The 14,663-nt window shown below is 39.6% G+C and overlaps 1 protein-coding gene across 1 annotated transcript in view; it reads left to right on the top strand.

Annotated features, from left to right (window-relative positions):
- Window positions 1-5,843: 5,843 nt before the first annotated feature.
- LOC146783979 (uncharacterized) overlaps window positions 5,844-14,663 on the top strand; it is a 778,724-nt gene continuing 769,904 nt past the window's right edge. The window contains exon 1 of the mRNA XM_085635090.1: window positions 5,844-5,994. The gene's annotated coding sequence lies outside the window, so the exon portion shown is untranslated. The remainder of the gene's footprint in view (window positions 5,995-14,663) is intronic.

Below are 14,663 nucleotides of genomic sequence, written 5' to 3' on the forward strand. Positions count from 1 at the left end.
TGAAAAATTGTTCAAATACTATGGGACAGTAAATTTGTAGACATTGGTAGTTTTTGCTAGAAATGAAGATTTGTTAAAAAAAAAAAAGGACCCGACTTGTTTGTTTGAAAAAGTTTTTAGAAAAAAACATTGTATGCCAATTGTAATTTGAAAAATATTAAATTTTGAAGCAAAGCAGGAAAGTAAGTTAATACATTATTTTAGAAAGAAAGAATGTTAGAAAGATTTTCCAGGTAGTCTATAGCCACACACAACGAAAATTGTTGTAGAATTGCCAATAGTCTCTCAGACATTTCCCTTGTTTTGACTGTTACTCGTGGGTTTAGACTACCTGCGAGTGTTTGGGCTATTCTCATTTCTTGAAAACTTTGCTCCTTCTTCAAAGTTTCCAAAAAAGAGTAGAAGTTTGGGTGTGGTTTGCCAATTGTGTGGTTGAAGGAGTTATGCCATCCCTCAATGGCATTGTTTGTTTTTGCTTCTCCCTCTAAACAACACGTGTAGCAGTTCCACCACTCCACATGGAATCGTGGCTTCCTCCTGCGACCCGATCTGCTTAGGTGTCCAATCCATGTGTCCTCAAAATAATTTAGAATGGGTGCCAATTTTTCTTCGTTACTCGTATAATAAACAGATTCTATAATTGCAGTGTAGTACTCGTCCACACTATCGGGAGGAACAAAACAAAGTGCAGTTAATTTTTTTAGTTCAAATTGTAGTTTGCTATCCCGAGAATATTCTGCAACTAGGGATGTTTTCTGTAATTTACGCCAAAATGCCTGCGAAAAATGAAAAAAACATCCCTGAATTTGGGTATCCGTGTACGTTTTAGTGATCACATTGATCATGCTCAATTCAAAATCAATAATTATTTTTCGAGGACTTGAAGATGTTTTACTTTTAATCACTGATAAAAGTTCAGTGTATGTTGCAGAAGTCTTATCAGGTAGCAAACTATAAACTAAGGGAATAACACTATTGTTAATTTTAGCATGTATAGTGTAAATTTGAGTGAAAGGATGGGGTGTACTTTTAAACGTCCCATCCATCATCCAAATTTCACTACTTTCTAACTTAGCAAGGTTACGTGGGGTACTAAAAATGAGAATTCGTTTCTGAGGGTTTTCGTTGTCATGCAGAAGGAAAGGTTCATCAGAAAAAGAAATAGAAAGATCATGAGGAATTCTAATGTCAGAGAAAGAATGTGGTGTAGATAATTGAATGTTACTTGCCTGCTTTTGTCTCTGAATAATTCTTCTCAAATTAGGTATTATAGGCATGTTACTAGCAACATGACTGGGGACATGCTGTGCAACCTCTCTTAAAATGGATCCTGTAGAATCATTGGAGGTGCTTGCAATAGCTTTCATTTCGTTTATTGTTTCTCTAATTTCTACCTCCATTGCAGAGGCAGAGTGGTTATGTTCTGTGGTTTTCACAACTAAATTATCAACAGTAACCGCTCTGCCACTGCAATGGGTAGTGTAGTATTGCACACACCTCCAATGATTTCTAGTTAAACTTATTCTTTCCTTACTATATATGTATCCACCATGGTTTAATAAATTTTTGCCCTTCTTGGATTTAATAAACTTTGCAGCTTCCAGACTAGACATTATCTGAAAAGAGAAGAGAAGAAAAAAAAATTAGCCTGACAAAATAAAAGAAATACCAAAAACATAACATTTACACTATCCAAAACTTTCCCTACTGCTGCACCTTCCAGGAGTTAGAATAGTAAATTGCACCCCTACACCATCCAACACTTTCCCTACTGCTGCACCTTCCTGGAGTTAGAATAGTAAATTGCACCCCAACACCATCCATCACTTTCCCTGCTGCTGCACCTTCCTGGAGTTAGAATAGTAAATTGCTCCCCTACACCATCCAACACTTTCCCTACTGCTGCACCTTCCTGGAGTTAGAATAGTAAATTGCACCCCAACACCATCCAACACTTTCCCTACTGCTGCACCTTCCTGGAGTTAGAATAGTAATTTGCACCCCTACACCATCCAACACTTTCCCTACTGCTGCACCTTCCTGGAGTTAGAATAGTAATTTGGACCCCTACACCATCCATCACTTTCCCTACTGCTGCACCTACCTGGAGTTAGAATAGTAATTTGCACCCCTACACCATCCATCACTTTCCCTACTGCTGCACCTTCCTGGAGTTAGAATAGTAAATTGCACCCCTACACCATCCAACACTTTCCCTACTGCTGCACCTTCCTGGAGTTAGAATAGTAAATTGCACCCCTACACCATCCATCACTTTCCCTACTGCTGCACCTTCCTGGAGTTAGAATAGTAAATTGCACCCCTACACCATCCAACACTTACCCTACTGCTGCACCTTCCTGGAGTTAGAATAGTAATTTGCACCCCAACACCATCCAACACTTTCCCTACTGCTGCACCTTCCTGGAGTTAGAATAGTAATTTGCACCCCTACACCATCCAACACTTTCCCTACTGCTGCACCTTCCTGGAGTTAGAATAGTAAATTGCACCCCTACACCATCCAACACTTTCCCTACTGCTGCACCTTCCTGGAGTGAGAATAGTAAATTGCACCCCTACACCATCCATCACTTTCCCTACTGCTGCACCTTCCAGGAGTTAGAATAGTAAATTGCACCCCTACACCATCCAACACTTTCCCTGCTGCTGCACCTTCCTGGAGTTAGAATAGTAAATTGCACCCCTACACCATCCAACACTTTCCCTACTGCTGCACCTTCCTGGAGTTAGAATAGTAAATTGCACCCCAACACCATCCAACACTTTCCCTACTGCTGCACCTTCCTGGAGTTAGAATAGTAATTTGCACCCCTACACCATCCAACACTTTCCCTACTGCTGCACCTTCCTGGAGTTAGAATAGTAATTTACACCCCTACACCATCCATCACTTTCCCTACTGCTGCACCTTCCTGGAGTTAGAATAGTAATTTGCACCCCTACACCATCCATCACTTTCCCTACTGCTGCACCTTCCTGGAGTTAGAATAGTAATATGCACCCCTACACCATCCATCACTTTCCCTACTGCTGCACCTTCCTGGAGTTAGAATAGTAAATTGCACCCCTACACCATCCAACACTTTCCCTACTGCTGCACCTTCCTGGAGTTAGAATAGTAAATTGCACCCCTACACCATCCAACACTTTCCCTACTGCTGCACCTTCCTGGAGTTAGAATAGTAATTTGCACCCCTACACCATCCAACACTTTCCCTACTGCTGCACCTTCCTGGAGTTAGAATAGTAAATTGCACCCCTACACCATCCAACACTTTCCCTACTGCTGCACCTTCCTGGAGTTAGAATAGTAAATTGCACCCCTACACCATCCATCACTTTCCCTACTGCTGCACCTTCCAGGAGTTAGAATAGTAAATTGCACCCCTACACCATCCAACACTTTCCCTACTGCTGCACCATCCAGGAGTTAGAATAGTAAATTGCACCCCTACACCATGCTACATTTTTACTACTGCTGCACCTTATAATATTGGATAAAAATACCTTGTATTTTCGAAGTTGCTTTTCTTGGTGACTCTTCTTAAGTGGGAAAGGCGTGTAGGCTGGAGTACACACTTATGTGTTGATTGGATTTGAAATGGAAAAATAAATGTCTGGAAAAGTGAAAAAAGGAAAAAAAGAGAAAACTGAACGATGTAAAGAAATGCGAATTTACACTAATTTTTTGAAAAATTTATAATCATTTTTACTTTTAGAACATAACACTTTCCCTAATGCTGCACCAACCTTTAGTCATGAAATAAAATTCTTAATTCTGCAACTCTTTCTATAATTATATTGGGTTTTTCTTTTACATTAACAATGAAATGGTTAGTCTAATATATAGAAGGTTAAGAAACCATGCTGAATATCAATACCTTGTTTTTTTGAAATTGCTTTTCTTGGTGAGGCTTCTGAAGTTGATTTGGCCTGTTGGCTCAAGATTTAACGTATGTGATGGAAAGAATCTTTCAGCAACGAAACAAACTGTTGTGTTTTGAAAAAAAAGAGGAAAAAAAAAAACTTAACGTTGGTTTGAAATGTAAAATCTGATTTACTTTTAAAAAATAATGACATACAATATAACTAATACTACAAAACACTTTACTAACCACTGCACTTTCCTGGAGTTGAAATAGAGAAATGTACCCCTACACCATACAAAACTCTCCCTACTGCTGCACCTTCCTGGAGTAGGAATAGTAAATTGTAACTCTAAACTATCCATCACTTTTCCAAATTAGGCACTTTAGAGGAGTAATAATTGGAAAAGGAGTGATTAAAATTTTGAAGAAAAAATAACACTGATAATGTAAATACCTTTTTTAGTTGTTGTTTGTTCTCGTGCCTTTAAGGTAATGCTTGCAGCAGGATAAAGTTTTATTTTGTTGCAGATGTACTCTGGAAATAAATAAATGTTTAATAAATTAATGTTCCTTAGCCAACGTTGGTTAAAAATTAAAACCAATTTTTAAACAATATGATATATGACAAATGAGTATGTGTAACAATTGGTGAAAGAAAACATAATACACATTGAATGCATTTTTAGAAAAAAAAAATTATTGGTTACACCGATACTATCACTCAATTACTGTAATGCTGAACATTCTAGGACTTAGAATAGTAATAGTTACCCCAGTAACATGAATCGCTTTTTCAGATATAGTACCCAAATGAAGTCTTATTAGTAATTGTTACTCCTGCATCATGGTATATTTTCGTTTATGATGTAGTGAGAATGAGGTAAAAAAAAAAAAACATTTGCCATACATCACTTTAGCTAATTTTAAAAATATATTTTAAAAGTTAAACAATTAAAAATAAATTACATTTACCTTCACAATAGTAAAGGTGAGTTGATTACGTGGTGGTGATGCTAAATTAGGTACACCAATTGTTGAATCTCAATATATTGCAAGTTTCTGTTTTTGGAAAAGAAAATACTGGTTTTAAGTTGGTGTATATTTTTAGTGATAAGAAATTAGAAACAGTACATTTTAAAAGTTATTATTATGATTTTTATCAAAAAATTTTTTTCGTTAAGTAAACATATTTTACGCAAAACCAAGGTTTAAAAATATTGTAATGACTTACTAGTAGTTGCTGTCTTATAATGCTTTTCCGAACGAATTCCGTGCTCTCTCTCAGGAGGTCGCAGTGGAGGTGACAGAGGGTCAGGTTTTTGACGTCTGGTCTCTCTGGTAGTTGATAATCAACTGATTGCAAAATGGTGTCTTCCTGGTATTTATAAGTTTTACTCTGTGTCACTATTAATTTTTTTAAAAACTGCGTTCAATGTGTTTTTTTTTATACTTTATTTTACTGTGGAAAATGATAATTTAAAAATGCTTTTTAAAATGTATTGTTTTCACTCATTTGCTCCGTTTTGGCATCCATTTTGGAACATGTCTTTTGGTATTGTTTTCATAGAAAGTGTTGTAGGACAAGTTTTACAAGTGAGATGGTTAAAATGGCGCCTATGTGTATGTGTCTTCTGTTTTACTCTGTTTACTTACTTTCCGATTTAATCATGATAAAAATGTTTAAGCACTGTTGTTAAATCTATCGAAAACGGAATTTTATTGGGGATTTTGAGTTTTAATTTTAATACTCGAGTATTAAAAGTAATACTCGAGTATTAATTTGGTAATGCATTTCAGTAGATTTACGTTCAGGTTTTCTCCACATTTTAATACACTTCCCCACCCTAAAACCCCTAATTTCCCTGCATCCCGTGCCAGATTTTATTGTACTTTTATTTAAAAAAAAAAAAAATTCGCGTTGTAATGGTATGCGTTGTAATAGATTTCGTTGTAACAGCACTTTTCAGTATTTTAATAGGTTTTGCGTTGTAAAAGTCTTCGTTGTAAAGTAATGCGTTGTAGTAGTACTTGCGTTGTAAAAAATGCGTTGTAAAGGTATGCGTTGTAATAGCATGCGTTGTAACGTCATACATCCACACTAGTAATCACGTTCCGCATATGTTCACAGTATTATTGGTTGATATGACACAAACTGCCATGGGCAAACAAATCTGCTCCCATTGAAGAAGTTGTTAATTGAGTCTGAGAATGGAAGGAAACCATACTAATGTTAGATATTTGGAGGCCTGAGAGACTGCGATTGAAAAGCGCGCTCTCTGTTAAAAACTACATATCTTATCCTCTTAGAGACCACCTATCGTGCTCCTTCGTCTGTGTAAGAAGGAACGAAAAATCCATGCCTCTATTTTTCAGTTCAATTTATACGAGGCTTCCAGCATATTTAGCAACTAAAGAGGAGAAATATCATAGTCTGAGCCCCAGGTATTTGCAAAAACTTCTAGAGCATGTGTAGATCATACTACATATATCCTACAGCCCTCCTGATGTCAGGGGCCACGCTAGAAGACACTGACGATGCAGCAGGAAGGAACCGAGCCACGGAAGCGCCCGGAACTACACTACCCAGGAGTCCATGCGGGGGCGCGTCACTGATGTCAACATGCACCCGGAAGGAAAGTATTTCCAAGGCAGAGCCGAAGATGCGGGTGCCGGTTACTCTCGCCGCTGGGACGCTGAAGCATCTAGAGGTCCGGTAAGGGTGCGATAAGCACCAAAACAATTCCTTGTTCATCGTGCTTTGTGCTTCTCAGCGGAAGCGGCAAGCTAGCTCCTTACAGAACCGCTGTGCCTTTCCCATTGGTTGAATCCTTTTTCGTTTCTTGTGGGAGGGCTATCCAAACGTTGGCGCTGCATCGAGGGGCTCCCGGCTGGGGGCTTGGTCCAGGCGCTACTCTTCCTTTTCCCCCATCCCTCAAAGCAGGGTGGTTTGTAATGCTGGCCGCCACTAAGCAGAGGGAGAGAAAGGAGGACAAAGTGTAATTGTGCTGCATCACGCATCATTTTCTCGTTGTCGAAAAGTCAAGGCCAGGTTCTGGTGAGAGGCTCTGTGTATACCTTCCTTGGATTTCGAATACAGTGGAGCAAATTGAGTGTGTGTAACGTACAATGATAAGGAACCCTTTTATTTCGTATAAGTAAAGAACGACTTGAGCTGTCATTTACAATTGTCGTCTGAGATGTATCAGACATCTGTGAGGCTAACATTTAAGTCGTTAAGCATTATTGCCTGAGGAAGTAACATACCTACTCATTGTCTGCACTAAGGAACTCAGTGTGGATACAGCATAAATTAAACACCCGTGAGTGGGTCCTATGTTTATGCTGTTTCACTGCAGGGGAACGTGCATACCAGTCAACCCAGCACCCCTGATAAGCCAAGCTCTGCACATCTTGGGGTAGGTGTTGTTTTCGGCAATACGGTGAGGGGGCAACGTGGTGGTACGCTCTTGGTAATAACATGTGGTTTTTGTTCATTAATGTGAGTGAAGCCTGCTAACCATTGACTGCTGACAAAACAAGCAGAAGCCTTTTTCTTTTGTTACAGGTACAATTACTGAGTACAAGGGGCCTGTAGTGTTCATTATAGCTATTTACGTCTGTGTTACATCTGTCTATGTGCGATCACTATAACTTAGCTGGTGCTATCTTTTACAGGTCTCCCTCCCTGCAGTTCCCATCCTTCCCTTCCCCCGCTTGATTCTTCCTTTGAGTCTGTAAGTTTGACCAGACCGTGGTGGTATCGAGAGGTGGACCATAAAGAGCAACATACGACCCTGAGGATACAAGGCCGCGACACCTGAAATGCTGACAGAGTCAGGGTGCGGCCGAGTACTGACCTCCCACTCGGTTGAAAATAAATATATATGCAGGTATTTCTACTCATGCCACATTGTGTTTAAAGTAGTAGGCGCTTCTCATTTAATTTATTATTCATCGCGAAAAGAAAAAAAAAATCCTATGTTTACTGGTCTGCCCTGCAGTATGGGACTGAATAATTAGAGAATAGTAAAACCCAAAGAAATAACTGCGCCATACATACTCTCTACTATTCTAGAGCATAAGGACAGGTGCTGGGATTATCCAATCTCCCTCTCGAGTTCTTACCTCAGTATCTGGCAGCTCTGTCAGAAAATGGCGAGTCTCCTGCTCTAACCACGGACCGGTCACGGCGTTTTCCGAACCCTCACGGTTCGGATCCTTAAATGAGGCGCCGTTTGCAGAAACATCAATCGTCTCACGGTATGATGATGTCAGACTACATCACGTGATGAGAATAATATGCGCTAGCGCGCATCTCTTTGCAATTATGGCCGCCATGCTGTGAAGGCTTGCGAATATCTTAGACCCTGTGTATTCTCCGTTCTCTATGTCTAAATATGTGACTTTTGTTCATAAATAAAAAGTACATTTATAATCGAAACAAAGTAACGGCCATTGCGACCTACTAGCAATATTTGTAATATCACAATCATTTGATAGGACTAGCAGCACTTGTTTGTGGTAGGTAACTGGGTTTTCTTCACACTTGTGTGTATTGCTAGAGTAGCTTTTTACAATCCAATAAACGCCTATTAGTGGAACTCATTGAATATCTGACCCACAACCTTGTTGATTTTCGGGCATCCTGAATAGAGATCATTACGATATGTGTACGAATTGATGTATGCTGTAATGCTTGGCCACAGATGAAGTCTCGTACCCTGTAAATATTTAACTGGTAGATAGATACACAGATAAATTGTCAAATATGCCGAGTGCTGAGTGTTCCGAGGAACACATGTTAATATATAAGACATATTTCATAGCGATATAATCCCAATAAATCGGATGGCTCCAACATGTATATCTACATGTCTATTCTAAATGAAACAAGAAGGTGTAATTCTAAGTATTTCTAAATTTCTAATACAGATATGCTTCTGTATTAACAGAGAGATATATATCACAGCATTGCCAAGCTCAAATATCAGTTGGAAATATCTGTGTTATAAAAGCATGTTTATCACACAATGCGAACATCTCTATATTGGTTGGTATCTGGACATCTAAAGTACCAATGTCAATGTTGAGTTTGTAATGGCCTTCTCAGAGTGACAGAGGTATTGTCAAAGTCCTCACAGAAGAGTCATACCCAACAAATATGTGAGAAATGATTACAGCCCTGAGGAATTGTACAATTATGTGGGAGCCCACGAGATCTACTCCATCTGTGTAGGATTCATGTTACTTTCCACACAATTTCCTCTTTCATCCCCTTACGGACTGTATCATGGAGGAATATCCAAAAAGTTTCCCTTTCCCTCCTCATCTTCTCAGTGTCCTGTCCCGGTTTAGTTACTATTTTCTCAAGAATGAGCCATTTGAGCTCATTCTCACTATGATCGCTATCCATACAATGTCTGACCATAGGTGCCTACATTTTGTGAGTCCTAATTGCTGACTTGTGTTCTGACCATCTTGTGCGACATCTCCTTCCTGTTTCACCTACATATCCAAGGTCACAAGGGCAAAGGATAATATAGACTATATTACTGCTCCTGCAGTTGGTATGACTTTTCAATTTTCCTTTTTTTTTCCATAGGACCAAGATTGGGTGGTGATGGCTTAGTCACAGGCATGACAGCTGCCACACCTGTGATTCCCTAAAATTGGGGGGAGTCCATCTATTGTTTTTTGCTCCCATGCTTTTCTAGGTTTGAGTCTGCTGTGTACCAACTTATCTCATAGGTTGGGGTTCCTTCTAAAGGCTACAATCTGTTTTGTCAGAGCCGTGTCCTCTTCGTTGATATTGAGGATCTTCCAGTTTCTATACAGGATCTGTTGGATCCTATTATTCAAGCTGGAATGATTCACAACACAGACCAGTGTATCCAAGGGTTGTTTGTCTTTGCCACTGATCAGGCTATCTCTGTTGTAATATTTAGCACGTTTCAGAGATTGTCTGACAAGGCGTTTCGGATAACCTCTCAGCAATAGTCTATTCTGAAGTTGTTCTGCATGTATCATGAAATCTCGGTTGTTCATGCAGTTACGTCTTATTCTCAGGAATTCCCCAAAAGGGATTGAGTCTTTTTGACAGGGAGGGTGAAAGCTGCTATGATCTAGAATGGTATTCTTTGCTGTGGGTTTTCTATACAGACTTACCTTAATGCAACCTTCCCTGCCCATAATCCAAATGTCGAGAAACTCAACTTTTTCAGCTGAGTACTTAGCTGTAAATTTAAGATTTCTGTCGCTTAAGATAAGCCACTCAATGAACTGAAGAAGATCTGACTCTTCTCCTGGCCAGATGAAAAAGGTGTCATCTATAAATCTATGCCAGATATCTTTGTTCTCATAAAAGGTGGCTATCTCATTAAAAATAAATTTAAGTTCAAATTCCCCCATATAGATGTTTGCTACACTCGGTGCGCAAGAAGCCCCCATACTGGTGCCCTTAATCTGTTGGAATAAGTTGTCCTTAAATTCAAAGTAATTATGATGGAACACAATATCTAGACATTCAAGAATGTAATTGTTTGGTCTGTCCCAAGGGGCTCTGGCCAGCAGAGTTGCCACAGACTCCATGGACAGGTCCTGGGGAATGTTGGTGTATAAAGACTCAATGTCTAGAGTAACCAATAGCTGTGTCTCATGCTTGAAGGGTTTGTGTTCTATGGTTGCTATCATGTGACCGGTGTCTTTTATGTATGAGGCATATAGCCTAGTCAAAGGACATAGGAAAGCAACAACATAGTTAGAAAGTGGTTCTGTGCATGAGTTAATAGAGGAAACAATTGGTCACATTTTTGTGCATTTTGGGAACTCCATCTAACGCAGGAGTGACTGTATTGCTCTTATTGAGGAAGTCCAGTTCTTTTTGGTAGATGTAACCATCCATAAATGCCTTCTCTGTGATATTTTCTATCTTGGCTTTGAGATCTTTGAGCACTGTCCTGTTGGTACACTGATAGTGCTCAGGAACTTGGATCATTGATTCTATTTTGCTTCAATAGCAATCTGTGTCCATCACTACTATGCCACCTGCTTTATCACACAGCTTGATGGTGATGTGCATATTGCTCTGCAAGTTCTTCATTGCCAGACTCTCTTGAATTGTAAGATTGGGAGTCACCTTTGGGACATATTTGGTGATTTTCTCAAGTTCTAACCAATTTTTCAAAGACAGCCACTTCCGGCCCTACCATCTCTAGAGACGGTGCGCATTTTGGCACCACCCCTTTTTCTCAGTCCTCGCTTGATGGACCACCCTCAAAACTTTCATGACAGCAGCTCAAGGGATGTCAAAATAGTTTTTAAAATTTCATGAAGATTCATCAAACGGTACCAAAGTTATTGACAAAATAAAAAATGCTTTTCTATTCAAACTAGGTCCTAACTATAGCTACCAAGTGGTGGTCTGTACTGTCTTGTTATAGTTAGGTCAGTGTTTCAATGGGTAATGCTTTATTGATTTGATAATAACTTTGGCATCGTTTGACAAAACTTTCCAAAAAAGTGCTCTTTTTTGCCTAGTTTGTGTATGGAAAGATTTGGGGTGATCCATCTAGCGGAGGTCGAGGAAAAAAGGGATTCCAAAGCGCAAAATCTCCATGCATTTTCCATAGTCTTCGGCAAGAAGCTAGATCTTGGTCCCAAGATTGCACTTTTTGTGATTTGGTCCATTCAGTAGTTTTTGAGAAATTATTATTGAAAAAAATGGTCTATCTAGATGGGGAGCAAGAGTTCAAATCTAAAAATGTAGCATTCTGATTGGCCCAGGGAGCTTTTATTCCCATGGGCAATCTCTCTCCCACAGGAGTCTGATCCTGTGGAAGTAAGTGCTCTGTTTGACTACCAGCAACATGAGAAAAATGTTGCTGGCAGCCATTGCAGGAGTCAAGTTCCTGGGGCCTGATTTAGATTCCAGTGGACAGGTTACTCCGTCACAAAGGAGATGGATATCCCATCTGCTATAAATATAACTCCCATAACATCCTATGGGATTTATATTTCAGCAGATGGGATATCCGTCACAGCTGTGACAGAGTAACCCTTCTGCAGAAATCTAAATCAAGCTCTTAGTCCCCTGTCCATAATTTAAAAAGAAATAATATAAAGGGGAAGGGTAGGGATACCCTGCCCCCTAGGACCTTGGAGCCAAAACTGAAAAAAAATACTCAGCAAATTTTGCCACAATCCTGCGGACTCCCGTGGGATCGCAGCAACAAAAAAATGGTGCCCGGGGCCACATTCTTTAATTAAGTGAAGGGAGCAAGCAGTTACAGGTCAGGCTCTGTGGCCAACTCCCCATTGCGAACAGCATTGGGCTGTACACGGCAGGGGGGTTCACTTTATGTATGATATTAAAATATTACTTTACATTAAAAAAGTAACTAGATATTCACTGAAAAAGCAAAGTTTATAACAACATTGCAATTAGGTGCGATAAAAGATGTTTTTGTTGAAAATGAAAAACTTAAATTCCCCCCAAAAAACAAAGGTTTAAGTAACGCTATAGTTAGGTGAATATGACAGTGACAACATTAACATTTTGAACTCAAGAAACCACAGAAATTCACCAGTTATAGTTAGCAGAGCTAAGTATAATATGCACCCCACTGTGCACTGCTTATGACCTCACATATAAGTGTTCTATGACATTATTTATGACATCACTGATGACATCTCAAATGACATCACTTATAACATCACTGATGACATAACTATAATGTTACTTTAACCTTGTTTTTGTATATGAATATATCAACCAGTGCAGGGTACGGCCACAGGGCCAGTGGCGATCAAATGTTTTTGACAATTGAGTGAATATATGAATCTCATAGATCTTTGACAATTCAGGCATTCCCATTTTATTTGGCATTAATCGGTTTCAGTTCTAATGTAGTCTCTATAGTCTTCATTTCCAGTACCTGCCTTAATGCAACCATGGAGGCCCCGGGTCCTAGATATAGAAAATTATGTAGGAATTTGTTTTCAGCTTATCCATTTCTTTGGCCTTTTTGAACCCCCAAAGCTCTGCACAACATGAACTTCTAGCCAATGGTTTCATTTGATAAGCTTGGGTGACAGGTGCAATTAATCTGGGGACCCAATTATTGGACAACTGTAAGACAGGGTCAGCATATTGGCACATGGTAGCTCTGCTTTTACCTATCTGATTAGCCTAAGACAGCTTCTCATCAAATGTGATCCCCAGATAGTCATAAAGATCAACTCTGCATAAGTCCTTGCCATAGATTTTGATTAAATTATTCATCCTACGCTATGAATGTAGGATCATAAATGTCGTTTTGTGAGTATTGGTCGCGAGGTACTTCCCTACACTTGAATCCTCTTTAGTAACCTATGCATCAATAATTCAGCACAGGTCAGATGCACAACATGGTCGGCACAGAGAAGAAACAAGATTTTGTCTCATCCAATTGTTGGAGCATCCAAGTTCAAGGCCAGAAGGCCTTTGTCGACATCATTAATAAAGAGATTAAATAAAACTGGTGAAGGCCACAACCTTGCCTTGCACCATTTTTTATTTCAAACCTGATTGTGTTTTCCCCTTTAGATTTGTATCTAACTGAGGCTGTGTTTCCTTGATGAAATTTCTTTAAAGTAGACACAAGCGTATCTGTGAGGCATAGATCAAGTAGACTGTCACAATATTTGATTGTCAACCAATTCAAAGGGTGTTTTTAAATCGATAAAGGTCATGTACAACATCAATTTCTTTATACATATATATTTCATACAAATCTTGTGCAACCTTATGGCCTGATTGATTGTGCCTTGGGCTTTTATGAAATCGATTTGTAGCAGAGAAAAGATCCTATTGTCTTCCATCCAAGCTTCTAAACGAGTAAGTAATCGTTTGCCATATATCTTGTGTGTTCTATCAAGTAAGGAAATTGGACGATAGTTTGCGGAATAGATTAAGGGGAGCTTTATTGTGAAGCAGGACCCTGACTGTTGCTTCCCAAGATGCAGCACAATCTCAGAATCTCAAACCACATTGATACCATTGTTAGAATGGGTATCCAAGTTTACAAGTCATTTCGATGGACATGAGTTGGATCTCTGTCCAGGCTGGGATCTTTCTTCTGCTTTTCACTAAGGATGGTCGCACGGGATTCCCCTTCAGTAAACTCAAAATGAAGCTCTCTGGCTTTTCAAGCAGAGGAACCACAGTAGCTGGCCCAGAACATTGGACTTCCCCCTCACTAGATTTTATCTGGGGGTCTCCAGAGCAATGGTTCCACTCGGACCCGTTGTTTTATACAATGTAGAGAAAGGCTTAACACAAGCAGATGAAGTGATACCTGAGTTTAGTTTTGTTGCCAGCTTTCACAGCCTCAACTAACCAATTCCCAGAAGCTCCTGATATTTTTGTCCTTTATTATCTACTTGAGAATTTGCCTAGGTTTTTGTATTAAGATGCAAAAAGAACAATTGATGGACGGAATGCTGAACAATGCAAACATTCACCCCAAGTCACAAAGATCTGGGTTTAATCCATTGTTCTTTTGCTCAACACAACACCCTAGTTTGGACCCAGCCATATGCAAATCAGTGTTGACCATGTGCCTCATGGGAACAGTACAGCCCAAACTGCCAAGCCAGGTTTTCCCTGGACCGGAAACAAGCATCCTGGGACCAGTCTCAGGGCATCACCCCTCATCATCCAGGCTAGCTTGAATCCAGTGGCACAGTGAGCACAGCACCCACATCTGGGCATACCCTTCCAACTTAGGACAA

Source organism: Triturus cristatus, chromosome 11 (assembly GCF_964204655.1).
Source record: "Triturus cristatus chromosome 11, aTriCri1.1, whole genome shotgun sequence".
Taxonomy (NCBI): domain Eukaryota; kingdom Metazoa; phylum Chordata; class Amphibia; order Caudata; family Salamandridae; genus Triturus; species Triturus cristatus.